This window comes from Macaca nemestrina, chromosome 2, assembly GCF_043159975.1.
Source record: "Macaca nemestrina isolate mMacNem1 chromosome 2, mMacNem.hap1, whole genome shotgun sequence".
Taxonomy (NCBI): domain Eukaryota; kingdom Metazoa; phylum Chordata; class Mammalia; order Primates; family Cercopithecidae; genus Macaca; species Macaca nemestrina.
Genome location: NC_092126.1, coordinates 181,455,596 through 181,471,616, shown reverse-complemented (window position 1 = coordinate 181,471,616; position 16,021 = coordinate 181,455,596). Strand labels below are relative to the sequence as shown.

Sequence of the window (16,021 nt, the reverse complement as noted above, 5' to 3'; positions counted from 1 at the left end):
AAGATTCCAGTTTCTCCACATCTTCTCCAACATTTGTTATTTTCCAAATCTGTAAAATTCCTTTAAAAAAAGGGAAAAAGCTTCATGATATTTGTCTAGGCAATTTTTTAATGTGATACCAAAAGCACAAACAACAAAAGTGAAAATCTACAAGTGGGACTACATCAAACCAAAAGCTCTGCAGAGCAAATTAAGCAATCCACAAAATGAAAAGGCAACCTACCAAATGAGAGAAAATACTTGGAAATCAATATGTGATAAAAGAGTTAATATTGAAATATGTAAGGAACTACTATGACTCAATGATGAAAAAAATCCTATTAAAAATGTACAAAGGATTTGAATAGACATTTCTCCCAAAGAACACATACGAATGGCCAACAGGTATGTGACAAAGTGTGTAATGTCACTAATCATCAGGGAAATGCAAGTTGAAATCACAATAACACCTTATAGCTGTTAGGATGGCTATTAGAACACAAAAACACAAACAAAAGATAGTAAGTGGAGCATCACTTCTAATTTGAAGAGACAGAAATTCCTTTTTTTATTTTAAAAATTATATGCAACAGTGTATTCTACTGATAGCCACATAGCATTAAAGAAAAGCTCAACAAATCTGCATCACTTGCCTTTTTGTAAAAGGAAAATGGGTATCTTATCAGTAAGTGTGACTTCTTTTAAGTACTTTGCCATAGCGGAACTGGGGGAATTTCATGAGGCACAAAAGATTTTTATGGTTACTCTCCATCTCATTAAAATGTATTGTCAAGATCTTGTTTTTGTAAAATCGGTTACATCAATGCCATTTGGTAGCAATTTGTGTGTTTCTTTTTCATCTGCTTTGTTGTATTTTCTTCTGCTTTGTCTTTGAACAATGGAGTGCCAAAATTTCATGTGAGTTGCTCTCTCTACCACTTACTCTGGAAATTATTCTTATTTCTTATTATAGTCAAAGCTGTTACTCCATCAACAAGTAGTTTAAAATTTTTATGCATACATTAGAGAAATAATTTATGAGTAGAAAATTATATTTTTCCTTATTCTCAATAAAGTTAGTGTCATATATGTATATATATAATAATTGGAAAAAGTCTAGAATACTAGAATATATCATAAGCTGAAAAACAGGTATACTTTTATCCAATTGTATAACAAACTTCCCACACTAGGTAATATTTATTTCCTTAAATCCTCAAGGTTTTTGTGTCTTCCAATAGTATTTTCTAACAAAAGTATGCATTATACTTTGTACCTGTTTTATTTCCCAGGTGTTTTATTTTCCAGATGCATTTACTTTAGAAAGAACGATGTTTCCCAATGGTATATAGTTTTTCTTTAATCCTTAGGTAGGAGATTAAATATTTATTACATATTTAATGAAATACTGTGAAGTCCTGGGTTAGTTATAACATGATACTTTGAACCACTATTTAAAAAACCTGTTGATATTTGCCTTCGTAATCCTGTATGGTGATTTATGTGTTAGTAATTATGATGGCTTTAAAATGATCATTAATATTTTAAAGTACAAAATCTACTTAGAGTAAGACTAATCTTTAAATATAGTGGATATAAACTATATTTCATAGAGTCTTCTTGAAAATTTTGAATCATTTTACACAATTAATATCAGGGTAAATGGCCATTGTTTTTACCACGTAATATGGCTGACAAAGAACTTATTGAAATACATCTATACAATATAACATTATCTTGTTTCCTTACATTCTTTGGGGCAACCATTTAAAAATTTATATATAACTTTATTATGAAATTTTATACACATAGACAAAAATAGAACATAATGAACCTGATGTGCTTATCTTCCAGCTTCAACAATTATAACTGTATGGCATATCTTATTTCATCTATGCCTCCCTAGTTACCTATACTTCAGATTATTTTATATCAATTTCTAGATAACATATAATTTTATCTATATGGCTCAGTGCACATCTTTAAAAATGATTATAATACTGACTACAAACAAAATTAACAATAAATTTCCAATATTATGAAATATTTAATGTTCTATTTTTTTCTCATTGTTTATAATTTTATTTATATTTTTGAAGATAGAAGCAATGGGCTCAAGATATATTTTGAAGATAGATTCTACACTAGTTTCTGTTTGATTGGTTTAATGGTGGAGAAAAGAGAGAGGAATTTGATGGTGAAACAGTTTTCTAGGGGTGTCATATACTTAAATGAGGAAGACTGTAGAGGTAGATTTGGGTAAGAAGATAAAGCATTCAGCTGGAGAAATATCAAGATGGAAACATGTTAACATTTGGATGAATAAACCTGTAACTCAAAAAGGAGGTGTGGTTTAGAGACATACATTTGGAAATAGGTATATCGTAGATAATACTTATTTTTTTTTACTTCTCTTGTCGGTTTCTTTTTTCTTCCTTTTTTAAATTATACCTTAAATTCTGGGATACATGTGCAGAATGTCTAGGTTTGTTACATAGGTATACATGGGCCATGGTGGTTTGCTGCAACCATCACCCTGTCAGATATCTAAGTTTTAAGCTCTGTCTGTGTTAGGTATTTGTCCTAATGCTCTCCCTCCCCATGACCCCCACCCCCCAACAGGCCCCAGTGTGTGATGTTCCCCTCCCTGTGGCCATGTGTTCTCATTGTTCAACTCCCACTTATGAGTGAGAACATACAGTGTTTGTTTTTCTGTTCCTGTGTTAGCTTGCCGAGAATGATGGTTTCCAGCTTCATCCATGTTCCTGCAAAGGACATGAAGTCATTCTTTTTTATGGCTGCATAGTATTCCATGGTGTATATGTACCACATTTTCTTAATCCAGTCTATCATAGATGGGCATTTGGGTTGGTTCCAAGTCTTTGCTATTGTGAATAGTGCTGTAATAAACATATGTAATGCATGTGTCTTTATAGTAGAATGATTTATAATCCTTTGGGTTTATACCTAGTAATGGGATTGCTGGGTCAAATGGTATTTCTGGTTCTAGATCCTTGAGGAATCATCACACTGTCTTCCATAATGGTTGAACTAATTTACACTCCCACCAACAGTGTAAAAGCGTTCCTATTTCTCCACATCCTCTCCAGCATTTGTTGTTTCCTGACTTGTTAATAATCTCCATTCTAACTGGTGTGAGATGGTATCTCATTGTGGTTTTGATTTGCATTTTTCTAATGACCAGTGATAATGAGCTTTTTTTTTCATGTTTGTTGGCTGCATAAATGTCTTCTTTTGAAAAGTGTCTGTTCATATCCTTTGCCCACTTTTTGATGAGATTGTTTGTTTTTTTCTTGTAAATTTGTTTAAGTCCTTTAAGATTCTGGATGTTAGCCCTTTGTCAGATGGATAGATTGCAAAAATTTTCTCCCATTCTGTAGATTGCCTGTTGACTCTGATGCTAGTTTCTTTTGCTGTGCAGAAGCTCTTTAGTTTAATTAGATCCCATTTGTCAATTTTGGCATTTGTTGTCATTGCTTTTGGTGTTTTAGTCATGAAGTCTGTGCCTATGCCTATGTCCTGAATGGTATTGCCTAGGTTTTCTTCTAGGGTTTTTATGGTTTTAGGTTTTATGTTTAAGTCTTCAATCCATCTTGAGTTAATTTTTGTATAAGGTGTAAGGAAGGGATCCAGTTTCAGCTTTCTGCATACGACTAGCCAGTTTTCCCAGCACTATTTATTAAATAGGGAATCCTTTCCCCATTGCTTGTTTTGTCAGGTTTGTCAAAGATCAGGTTGTTGTAGATGTGTGGTATTATTTCTGAGGCCTCTGTTCTGTTCCATTGATCTATATATCTGTTTTGATACCAGTAGAATGCTGTTTTGGTTACTGTAGCCTTGTAGTGTAGTTTGAAGTGAGGTAGCATGAGGCCTCCAGCTTTGTTCTTTTTGCTGAAGATTGCTTGGCTATACGAGCTCTTTTTGGGTTCCATATGAAATTTAAAGTAGATTTTTTTCTAATTCTGTGAAGAAAGTCAATGGTAGCTTGATGGGAATAGCATTGAATCTATAAACTACTGTGGGTAGTATGGCCATTTTCACAATATTCGTGTTTCCTATCCTTGAGCATGGAATGTTTTTCCATTTGTTTGTGTCCTCTCTTATTTCCTTGAGCAGTGGTTTGTTGTTTTCCTTGAAGAGGTCCTTCATGTCCCTTGTAAGTTGTATTCCTAAGTATTTTATTCCCTTGCAGCAATTGTGAATGGGAGTTCACTCATGATTTGGCTCTCTGCCTGTCTATTATTGGTTTTTCCTTTCCATATTTAGTGCTTCCTTAAGGAGCTCTTGTAAGGCAGGCCTGGTCGTGACAAAAATCCCTCAGCATTTGCTTGTCTGTACAGGATTTTATATTTCCTTCATTTATGAAGCTTAGTTTCGCTGGATTATGAAATTCTGGGTTGAAAATTCTTTACTTTAAGAATGTTGAATATTGGTCTCCACTCTCTTCTGGCTTGTAGGGTTACTGGAGAGAGATCTGCTGTTAGTCTGTTCGACTTCCCTTCGTAGGTAACCTGACCTTCCTCTCTAGCTGCCATTAACATTTTTTCCTTCATTTCAGCTTGGGGAATCTGATGATTACGTGTCTTGGAGTTGCTCTTCTCAAGGAGTATCTTACTAGTGTTGTCTGTGTTTCCTGAATTTGAATGTTGGCCTGTCTTGCTAGGTTGGGGAAGTTCTCCTGGATAATATCCTGAAGAGTGTTTTCCAACTTGGTTCCATTCTCCCTGTCACTTTCAGTTACACCAATCAATCATAGGTTTGGTCTTTTCACATACTCCCCTATTTCTTGGAGAGTTTTTTCATTCATTTTTCTTTCTTCTCTACTCTTGTCTTCATGCCTTATTTCAGTAAGTTGATCTTCGATCTCTGATATCCTTTCTTCCATTTGATTGATTCAGCTATTGATACTTGTGTATGCTTCACAAAGTTCTCATGCTGTGTTTTTCAGCTCCATCAGGTCATTTATGTTCCTCTCTAAACTGGTGATTCTAGTTAGCAATTCCTGTAACCTTTTATCAAGGTTCTTAGCTTCCTTGCTTCGGGTTAGAACATGCTCTTTTAGCTCAGAGTTTGTTATTACCTACCTACTGAAGCCTACTTCTGTCAATTTGTCAAACTCATTCTCCGTCCAGCTTTGTGCCCTTGCTGGAGAGGAGTTGTGATCATTTGGAGGAGAAGAGGCGTTCTGATTTTTGGAATCTTCAGCATTTTTGTTCTTTTTTTCCTCGTCTTCATGGATTTATCTACCTTTGACCTTTGATACTGATGACCTTTCAATGAGGTTTTTGTGTGGGCATCTTTTTTGTTGATGTCAATGTTATTGCTTTCTCTTTGTTAGTTTTTCTTCTAATAGTCAGGCCCCTCTTCTGCAGGTCTGCTGGAGTTTGCTGGAGGTCCACTCCAGACTCTGTTTGCCTGGGTATCACCAGCAGAGGCTGCAGAACAGCAAAGATTGCTGCCTGCTCCTTCCTCTGGAAGCTTCATCACAGAGGGGGACCCACCTGATGCCGCCAGACCTCTCCTGTATGAGGTGTCTGTCGACTCCTGCTGGGAGGTGTCTCCCAGTCAGGAGGCATAGGGGTCAGGGACCCACTTGAGGAGGCAGTCTGTTCCTTAGCAGAGCTTGAGTGCTGTGCTGGGAGATCTGCTGCTGTCTTCAGAGATGGCAGGCAGGAACATTTAAGTCTGCTAAAGCTGTGCCCACAGCCACTCCTTTCCCCAGGTGCTCTGTCCCAGGGAGATGGGAGTTTTGACTATAAGCCCCTGACTGGGACTGCTGCCTTTCTTTCAGCGATGCTCTGCCCAGTGAGGAGTCATCTAGAGAGGCAGTCTGGCCCAAGCCACTTTGCTGCGCTGAGGTGAGCTCCCCCCAATCTGAACTTCCTGGCTTCCTTCACACTGTGAGGGGAAAACCACCTACTCAAGCCTCAGTAATGGTGAGTGCCCCTCCCCCCACCAAGCTCAATCACCCCAGGTCGACTTCAGACTGCTGTGCTGACAGCGAGAATTTCAAGCCAGTGGTTCTTAGCTTGCTGGGCTCCATGGGAGTGGGAACTAACGAGCAAGACCACTTTGCTCCCTGGCTTCAGCACCCTTTCCAAAGGAGTGAACGGTTCTGTCTCATTGGAGTTCCAGGCAACACTGGGGTGCAAAAAAACCTCCTGCAGCTAGCTTGGTGTCTGCCTGAATAGCCGCCTAGTTTTGTGCTTGAAACCCAGGGCCCTGGTGGTGTAGGCACCCGAGGGAATCTCCTGGTCTGTTGGTTGCAAAAACCGTGGGAAAAGCATAGTATCTGGGCCGGTTAGCACAGTCCCTCACAACTTCCCTTGGCTAGGGGAGGGAGGCCCCGGGCCCCTTGCACTTCCTGGAGTGGGGCAACGCCTCACCCTGCTTTTGCTCACCCTCCGTGGGCTGCACCCACTGTCTAACCAGTCCCAATGCGATGAACTGGGTGCCTCAGTTGGAAATGTATAAATCACCCACCTGCTGTGTTGGTCCCGCTGGGAGCTGCAGACCAGAGCTGTTCCTATTCAGCCATCTTCCATAGATAATATTTAAAACTTTGAGAATAAAGGAGACAAATGAAAGAGAGACTACAGAGTAAGAAAAGAAGAGTTGCTCAGGACTAAGCCTGACCAACCTGATGTTCCTGAGGAGAATGAGAAGAAGGGACCACAGAAAAATGAGGGTGTAGTGCTACTGAAACTCAGAGACATGGCTCAAAAAAGCAGTAGGGTGTTGAATACTGCTGAGAGGTCTAATGCAATGAAAACTGAAAAATGCTTAACTAGTCTGAGACTGGGATCCTCCACTTGCATATGTTCTGCTTTTGGGAGAGTCACCTAATGTATCTGGATTTGTTTCATCATCTGTAAAATAGTTGTGCTTGTGAAAGGAGGTGTTGAGTGCTGTGAAAGGAAGGGGTTTGCTTGGGAAGTGCCAGACATTGCAAGATGGTTAAATGCAAGATCGGACAATGCAAGATGGTTAAATGTAGAGGTGAGGGTGGAGTAGATGATCTGCCACCTCTAAAAATGTATGAAATGTGAGCCTATGGACAGGATGATAGTATTTAACTTCACAGGATGGATGAAAGGATTTTCTGTATCACTCACTAAAGTACCAAGTACTAGGTAAATACAAAGTATTATTTCTGTTTACTGAGAATATACATATCAAAGGGAATTGAGGATTTGTGGCAGCTGTTTTAAGATAGACTTTGGCTATAGCCATGATGGGTGATCTCATATAGAAGAAGCTGGAGGCAGAATTGTCAGGTCTGTGAACCCAAATGTTACTGCATCAGCACCTTAAAAATTAAGAGGTCCCTGAGGCTTTGAGATTGACTTGCGTCTGATCTTCTCAAGTGACAGCCACTAGGAGATTTTGCCTTGTTCTCATACCACAAAACTATCTCGATAATCTGAGGCCACCTGCTGGGTGGTCAGGTCAGAACATCCTTCCTTTTGGTACCACTCTCAGAATTGCCCACTCCTGCCCACTACCACAAACACATTTACTTTTATATAGGGGAGAGAGTGGAAGGGGAGGAGGATCCCTGTTCCCCAGGGCCTTGCCACGGAAATAATGCTGAGGCTTCCACTGCTTCCTAGTGTGTCATGCAGGGAGAAATCACGGGGTCCTCATGCAGCAATCTTGTGCATTTGGGAACCTCATGTACAGTGAATGCTCAATAAATACTTGTTTTTCTTAAGAAGGGAATAACTAGCAATTCATACTGTGTATTAGTGGGAGGCAAGGCTAACCTTTGCCATTGGCCTATGGTGTTGGCTCTGTGGGATGATTTTGCAAATGTTCTGTTCCCACATTAGTAGCTTTCTGGATGATTACAATTCTACTTTTAGAATTCCACCCTTTAATGGGCATTGTTCTCTGACAAAATGCAAGGGAGAGTGAAATCACCTCATTAGCTTTTTATATCTTACTGCATTTGAGTTATTTGGATCTCTCTTGAGAGCAGAGTTTGAAAGGGATGTTGAGAAAGCCGGGGAGCTGAAGGAAGGTGGGGAACTACACAGAGAATCATAGCTACAAAAATCTAATTCTATAGATTTCACAGTTGTGCCTAAGACCAGTCCTGATCAGTAGCTTTCACAAGGCACGTACCCGAGGACAATGTGTGCTCCCTCTCATTCTGTCTGTTTTTCAGTAATTCCTTTATACTTCACTTTGAATATGTATTGTGAGTCAAATGTCCCACACATAGTCACATGTTCTTAATACAGTTACACCCAGATGCACAAAGAGTAACGTTTTTAGTCTCTCAGATTCAAATTTTGTGTGACTGATAGATTAACACAGTAACGCGAGCAAACATGAAGTACCAGAGTTTCAGGTGACACATTTAATTAATGACATTCAGGCAAGCAAAGAAAGATAAGCATTCTGGTAGCAGCCAATTACAAATTACAGATTAATGAATGTAATTTTGGGTTTCAGAGCTTTTCGTATTTTATTCTAACACTGGGATCAACATTAATCAGCTCAGAAGGGGGAAGGTCCAGGCCTGCTAAGCAAGGCATCCATCTAAGGATAGCTTTTGCTTTTGCTTCATCTGCATGACCGATTAGACAGAATTACCAAACTTAATCTGACCTCTAGTGGCACCTCGTATTAACAAGCACATTTGAAATCCACTTAGGAATTTTGCTGTGAGAATTCTACTATCGTCCCATCTCACAGCTGGAAGGAACCTTAGAGATGATCTGCTTGGCAGGCTTCTACCAACTCCCCGATTTCACAGATGAGGAGACTGAGGCCTGGAGATATTGATGAGTGATGATACAAATTGAATAGCTAATTGATAGAGAAGTCAATGATGACAGAATCCAAGTTTCTAAACAATTTTAATTTTAATTTTTGTGGATACATAGTAGGTGTATACATTTATAGGATACGTAAGATATTTTGATACAGGCATGCAATGAGTAATAATGACATCATGGAAAATGAGGTATCCATCCCGTCAAGTATATTTATCCTTTGTATCACCAACAATCTAGTTACACTCTTTTAGTTATTTTAAGATGTACAATTAAATTATTGTTGAGTATAGTCACTCTGTTGTGCTATCAAATACTAGGTCTTATTCATTCTTTCTAACTATTTTTTGTACCCATTAAACCATCCCAATCTCCCCCATACCTTCCTACTACCCTTCCCAGCTTATGGTAACCATTCTTCTTCTAGCTCCAGAATCCAGGTTTTTAGATTTCTACACTGTTATGACTGTATTAGCAGAGAAAAGTCAATATGCAAGTCTGTAAGATTCTTGATAAGAATAAGCTTAGGTGTATACAATTAATGGCTGTCTGAAATGTCAAAAGCATCAAAACACTTTTGGTTCAATATCTGTATATTTTAGCCCAAAGTTCCAGAGTTTTATGGCATTATCTGAATCAAAGTAACTGATTTTGGTTTAGCTACATTTAAATGGTGAATTTCTTTGATTTTTTTGAGTCAATGGTTTATAACTATTAGTCTTAGTAAGTGAGACGATTGTAATGATTTAATCGGACCAACAATTCAGTGAACTAATCTAATATTCAGTTCTAAATGTCAGGCATATTCAAATTGGGACAACATATGAATCTTTTTGTACTCAATTCCAGGAGTTTTACTCAAACCACGGGCTGTGTTAAGCAGTTGAAAATAACTCAGACTTCAGGTTGGAGTAGACCTGGGTTAGAATTCTGGATTCTTCTCTGCATTCATTTCTATTGCTGCTGTAACAAATTACCACAAACTGAGTGATTTAAAGTAACACACACTTACTTTCCTTTATTTCTGGAGATCAAAAGTCCCAAATACATTTTAAGGGGCAACAAGGCGTCAGCAGGATTTTTTCCTTCTGGTGGCTTCAGGGGAGAATCCTTTTCTGGACTCTCCTACTTCTAAAGGTTGCTGACATCCCTTGGATCCTGGCTACATCACCCCAACCTCTGCTTCCATGATCATATTGCCTTCTCTTCTGTAGTAAAATTTCCCCTTTATGAGGACACACATGACCACATTTATGGGCCACCTGGATTTCTTGGGTAATCTTGCCACCTTTGAATCCTGATTTTAATCACATCTACAAAGTTGCTTTTGCCATGTCAGGTAACGTTAACAGGTTCTAGGGATTATGATATGGACATCTCGAGTGGGTTTTTTATTCAGCCTGCCACAGTCTCTTACCAGCTGTGTGATGTAGGTCTAATCTTCTTAACCAGCCTTATTGAATTGGTCATGAGGATTCAAACAGAGGATAGATAAAACACACCTAGCAAACTACCTGGTGCACAATAGGTGCTCAGCAATAGCAATGCTCTCTTCTCTTCCCTTGGCTTAATCAGTAGATGAAATATCTAACAGTAGATTTTGCATGTAGTGGAGGAGGTTTATATTCAGTGTAGTCTAAGATCCGGTTTCTAGAAGCAGAATTACCACTGGGTAGATGAAGTAGAAACTGGAAATCCCTGAAATGCAGTATTTCTCAGTCCAACATTTCCCAAAAGATGAATTCCTCTCTCCACCCCCCTGAACGGTGCATCTTGCATTTTGATTTTGGAAACTTGATTACTTTCTTCATCAGATTGTCCTTTCCTAGTCTGCATAGATAAAAACTTCATTGCTGGTAATCAAATTAATTGTCTTTTAAAATAATTATGTCCTGTGGCAATCAATTATACAAGTCTACAGATGGCACATAAAGTGTGTGCTGAATGGAATGATAATGGAATATAAACTATATTCAGGTTTACCCTGTTTTATTGTTTCTACTTGGCCATGTAGTTGGTCTACCTGAGAGGGATACTTAAAGAAATGTACTGCTATATTTGGCCTCTTATGTTTTGCTCTCCTTCTCTTTTTATCATCTTTTACAACACAGATTTAGAGAAAATGTGTGTAGTAGAACTCAGTTTCCTTGATTGTTGGTAATGATGTCCAACAACTTGATGTGAAATGATTCACTGATAGCCATTCTGGAAGCCTTACTTTGAACATCTTTCTTAGTGACACCATTAATTACAGGCTGCAGTCTGGCTATCATCAAACTGAATGTGGCCTTCAGAAGTAGTCTGCTTGGGCAGCATGGGATTCAAAATGCTCCCTTTGCATGTGTTCAGATGGGCAATCACTCTGTAGTTTTCCCCAGTGATAATACCTACCATAATGGGCTATTGCATGCATTGATGCCAGCTCCCTGAGGGCATTTCTCCAGGGCGGAAACTGACATATAGAAAAAAGGTGAAGGCAAAATAAGATGGACATCTATGGCTCCTTAAAATGATTTTCTCCCAAATCAAGACATGGGTCCGTCCTGTGCACATGGCTACATATAGTTGCCTTTACCATGCAATGGCCCTTCCTTTTTTTTCAGAGTGTTCCAGATTTGCCTTAAGCTGTCACCCAGTGGCTGTGTAACTAGCTGCTTTTGTGACTGTTACAGGCAAGTGATTGAAAATACCTAGATCCTGTTCATACAAAGCTAGAATTAGAGGTTCTGAAAAATATTTTTCTCTAACATTCTGTGATTCTATGTTTTAATAATTTTCTTATTGGAGAAGGTAACTTTTGCCAATGAAAAAAACCACAGTAAATTTAGAGGAGAAAAGGGCTGGATAGGCAGGTGAAATGACCTTGAGAGAAAGGAGAGGAGATAGAGCAGCAGTATCAGCTACATGTAATATGCACTGGTGCGTCTGGCCTGAAAATAAGTTCCTTCGACAATATCTCCTGTAGGTATTTTGCTCTGCTTTATTTTTACCTTTATCAGATGGTCATTAAAATTTCCTAAGCTCAAAAATTCTTTGATCCTTCATTGTCACATCTGTATGCCATGTTTAACCTCCGTACTAGTTAGAATGCAGAGGGCATTAGGAACCACACGAATTTGTTATCAGGAGCTTCTATTTTCTTGTGTCAATTCTTTGTGTTCTATAGTATATTGTGCTGCAATGCAGCAAAAATTACTGACAAGATCAAAATATTCTAAAGGTAGAATTTTCAATAAGAAACATAAATACAAAACCAATGTTACCAGTTATCACTAAACTAACCTGTTCAGAATGTGCAATTCTAGCCCTTGGCAGAATGATACCTCAAGATATTGGTTTTCTGCAGCTAAGTGGATACTTTGCCCCGTAAAAGGTAGGGATATTTTTCAGCCACAAAAGCCCTAACAGACCTGCACTTATAGACTCAGGGAAAAGCTTGTACTGTCTGTGGATCACAGGGAAGCCAGAGTTGCAGCTGACTCTGACTTTGTGCCCACAAGGTGGCGGTAGAGGAGCACAGAAAAAAGAAATCATCTTGGGCTGTTAATCACGTTGACTGTTTAGCAGCTAAGAGGGAAGCCGATCTGTCATTAGGTAAGACCAAGCAGAAATTTATGGATTTTTTACCTTAGTGGAAAACACTGGTTTGAGGCTCATGGCTGTTTCTAAGACCTTGTGATTTTATACAAAAATTCCATTCAATTATCATCATCAAATAGCTGTCCCTATTTTTCCTTGATTTTGGCATATTTTAGCTTTTCACAGCTGGATCAACTGATGGGCTTAATTTCAGCCCAGGCCAGCCCCAAGTCCTGAGGCAGTCCTGACAGGAGCAGAAAGGAGAGCAGCTGCCTCTGTGCAGGTGTGTTTGATAAGCAGCTCTTAGGCCATATATTCCAGGGGCTGGCGTTTCCAGCTTCTCGGGTGGGATTCGCTTCTGCCTCCTATCAAGATTCATATGGTGAGAAATTCATCAAATGGGAAAAAGATTTAGATGCTGGTTTAGGCAACCAACGACAATGATATAGGAATACTGACGAAGACTAAATTCAGGTGGTCATCCATAATTGGTAAGACACTTAAACGCTAACTAGTATCCCAAATAACTCCCTCTCCCTCCCCACACTATCATTTGGCTTCTCTATCCTTTTCTCTTCTTTACTTCCCAGCAGATCCTGTATCTGGAACATGAAGGGGAAGTTCTTGGTACCCTTCCAGCTTTGGATTTTCTAACTCTGTTTTCTATTGGGTTTTACCTTGCCTAGGATTCTTCTATGCAGTATTCAATCCTTCATCTCCTGCTTGGGGAGAACAGTTCTAAGGATGTGAACAGCTTACCTAAGAAACTGACCATGACCATGTCTTGCCCATGCCCCTCTGCCCCTAAAATGTATCTCCTAATGCGGACAATTCTCTGGGTCACATCTGAGTACTTGTTCTTTCTTCTTTTTCTACTTTTTTTTTTTTTTTCTAGAGACAGGATCTCACTCTGTCACTCAGGCTATATTGCAGTGGCATGATCCTAGCTCATGCAGTCTTGACTCTTGGGCTAAAGTGAGCCTCTCCTCTCAGCCTCCTGAGTAGCTGGGACTACAGGTGCATGACATCTCACCCAGCTAATTTGTAAATTTTTTGTAGAGACAGGGTCTCATTACGTTGCCCAGGCTGGTCTCAAACTCCTGACCTAGAGTGATCCTTCCACCTCAGCCTACCAAAGTGCTGGGATTACAGGCATGAACCACCATGCCCGGTGCATCCCAGCTTTTTAATAAAGTGCAGCACCAAATAAATACTCTTCGGAGTGATAGGGGAAGGAAAGGAGCCAGGCAGGGTCTGAGACAAAGCCTGAATCAGTCCACCCTCAAGAAAAGAGAATTTTTTGGTGCCTTCTATTTTATTTCAAACATGTTTGTGAGGTTTGCATTCTACTAACGTGTATCTATGCTTGTTTTAATATATTAAAATACATTTAATTGCTTTGACATTGAGTAAAATTGCTCCAGGAAAATGCAACCTATTTATCCTGTGACTTTGAGTCTTTTTGGCCACTCTGACAATTACCCCTTGAATTTGAGTTTCTCAGCTAAGATTAGGTAGCTAGGTTGGCAGCTAGCTGATGGCATAAGCTTTTTAGAAGCCAGAGCATGACAACATTTCAAAGAAGACGGGAGAGTAGTAGTTGGCTCTGGCTATAAAATTCAGTTTTTAACTTTGGCTTCTGATCCCCTACAATGACTATTAAGGTGATGGGTTTGGAAGTCAGACTGAACTGGGTTGATTCTAGCTACGAATTGTGTAACCTTGGACATGATATGGGGCCTCTCAGCCTCATCTTTTTAATACATAAACAGGAATAATTGTAATCATTTAGGATTGTTGTGAGATGTAAATGCTAGAATGTGCCCGAAAGGACCGAAAGTGTATAAAGCACTTAGTACCTGATACACAAGGGGCGCACTCCATAAATGTTCTATCATTGTTATGAATGAGCCGTTTGGATACTGCATTGAGCAATCCATTTGATCCCATTTGCTGAATATGAACTTAGTCTGATATTTTCAATAGTACCAGGTTAAAATACAGCTTCTTACAATGCAAAGGCACCTATAAAATATCAGAGTTGCTTTAATATTGTTCCCTATGGCTTGTGCCTCTTTCAGTAAGGCAACCTATATAAACAAAACATTTTCAGTTTAGAGAAAAGGAGTGGGAGTGGGGTGAGGACAGGGCTTATTTTTCACTCCATAGCTTAACTGTTTGGCTCTGAGATGATCTGATGACTTGGCAGTTGGCAGCTAGCTGATGGCATAAGCTTTTTAGAAGCCAGAGCATGACAACATTTCAAAGAAGACAGGAGAGTAGTAGTTGGCTCTGGCTATAAAATTCAGTTTTTAACTTTGGCTTCTGATCCCCTACAATGACTATAGTCCCCTTTTCAGTCTTTGCTCCCAAACAAAGCAGAGATGGAAGTCCTGTAGAGTCAGGGACTAGTTAATTCTTCATGTCGGCTCAATGCATTTTGGAAGAGGATCTGAGAAATAGCCATCTTATGTGATCTCTTGAATAAAACGTATTAATACAGGGTAAGTAAGGGAATGCGTTTTGACTCTGACCCATTGCAGTTTGTGCAGAGGTGAGTAGACACTGCCTGCTTCAAACACAAGTGTCAGCTAGGTGATACTTAAATCTAGTAAATTTAAAGCATTACCTCAAGTTCTCTCAGATATAAACACATTTGGTGCCTTGGCCTGGCACTCAATTACTTTACACATGAGCAGGGGAAACAGCATATTCTTATGCAACACTATATTTAATGCAATCACCAATGTAAGCTCCATTAACACAAGGACTCTCTTAATCAATTAATTAATCTGACAAGCATAAAGCATACACAAGATCTGAAACTGTGTGGTGTGGATTTGATTGAACAAGGTATGAAGTTTATACTTAAAGATCTTACAATCTAGTTGGAGGGAGGCAAATAGGTAATTATGACGCAGTCTCTATGAGAAGGTGCTAACTCCGCCTGAGGGAGTCAGGTGAGGTCTTACATCTGAGTGCGTCGACAGACTCATGTCTTTGTACGGTCTATGTGGTTGTTGGAAGCAGATTGGATTACAAGAATTCTGCTGGTATTGAAAAGGTAAGGATGAATACTAAAGGCATTTTAAACTTTAGAAGCTAAAGGACAGCTTGCAGGTCTCCATAACTTATGATGTAGAGAATCAGAGGAAAGGAAAAGTCTATGGTGATTCTAAGGCATAGAACAGACTGGGTGCCCAGTAGAATGGCGGTGTCATGACAGAGAAGGAGAACATAATAATGATGACCAACTAATTTTGGCTTTGAGAGTAAGATCAATTTACAGTTTACAGGTTAAACTTGAGATGTAATTTCTAAGCATATATTAAGGAATTTATAGCTAAGGCTGTTGGGAATTTTTTTACTGGGTCTTTCTATATCCACTGACAATAGCTAACATGTTGAAATATATAAAATTAAAGTATATTTTGTATACATTTGGGAAGGATTTTCAGAATATGTTAGAAATATATTATCAGAATATGTTATGTCAGAATATGTTAAATTAAAGGTATTTGCTACTGATATTAATAGAGATGTAAATTAAGGGGACATGGGAACGCTAATGAATGAGTAAAGTGAGAAAAGTTAAACTAAAAAAGTTAAAGTAGTGCTCTCTCAGAAGTCCTTTGTGACAAAAATAATCAATTTCCCCA

The 16,021-nt window shown here is 38.9% G+C and overlaps 1 protein-coding gene across 9 annotated transcripts in view; it reads left to right on the top strand.

The window, feature by feature from the left end:
- The window catches only part of LOC105477512 (zona pellucida like domain containing 1), a 310,970-nt gene that overhangs the window by 42,144 nt on the left and 252,805 nt on the right, over positions 1-16,021 (top strand). The window contains exon 3 of one of the 9 annotated variants that reach the window (XM_071092500.1): positions 5,792-5,936. The exons of the other annotated variants lie outside the window; for them this stretch is intronic. The gene's annotated coding sequence lies outside the window, so the exon portion shown is untranslated. The remainder of the gene's footprint in view (positions 1-5,791; positions 5,937-16,021) is intronic. 9 annotated transcript variants of the gene reach the window in all.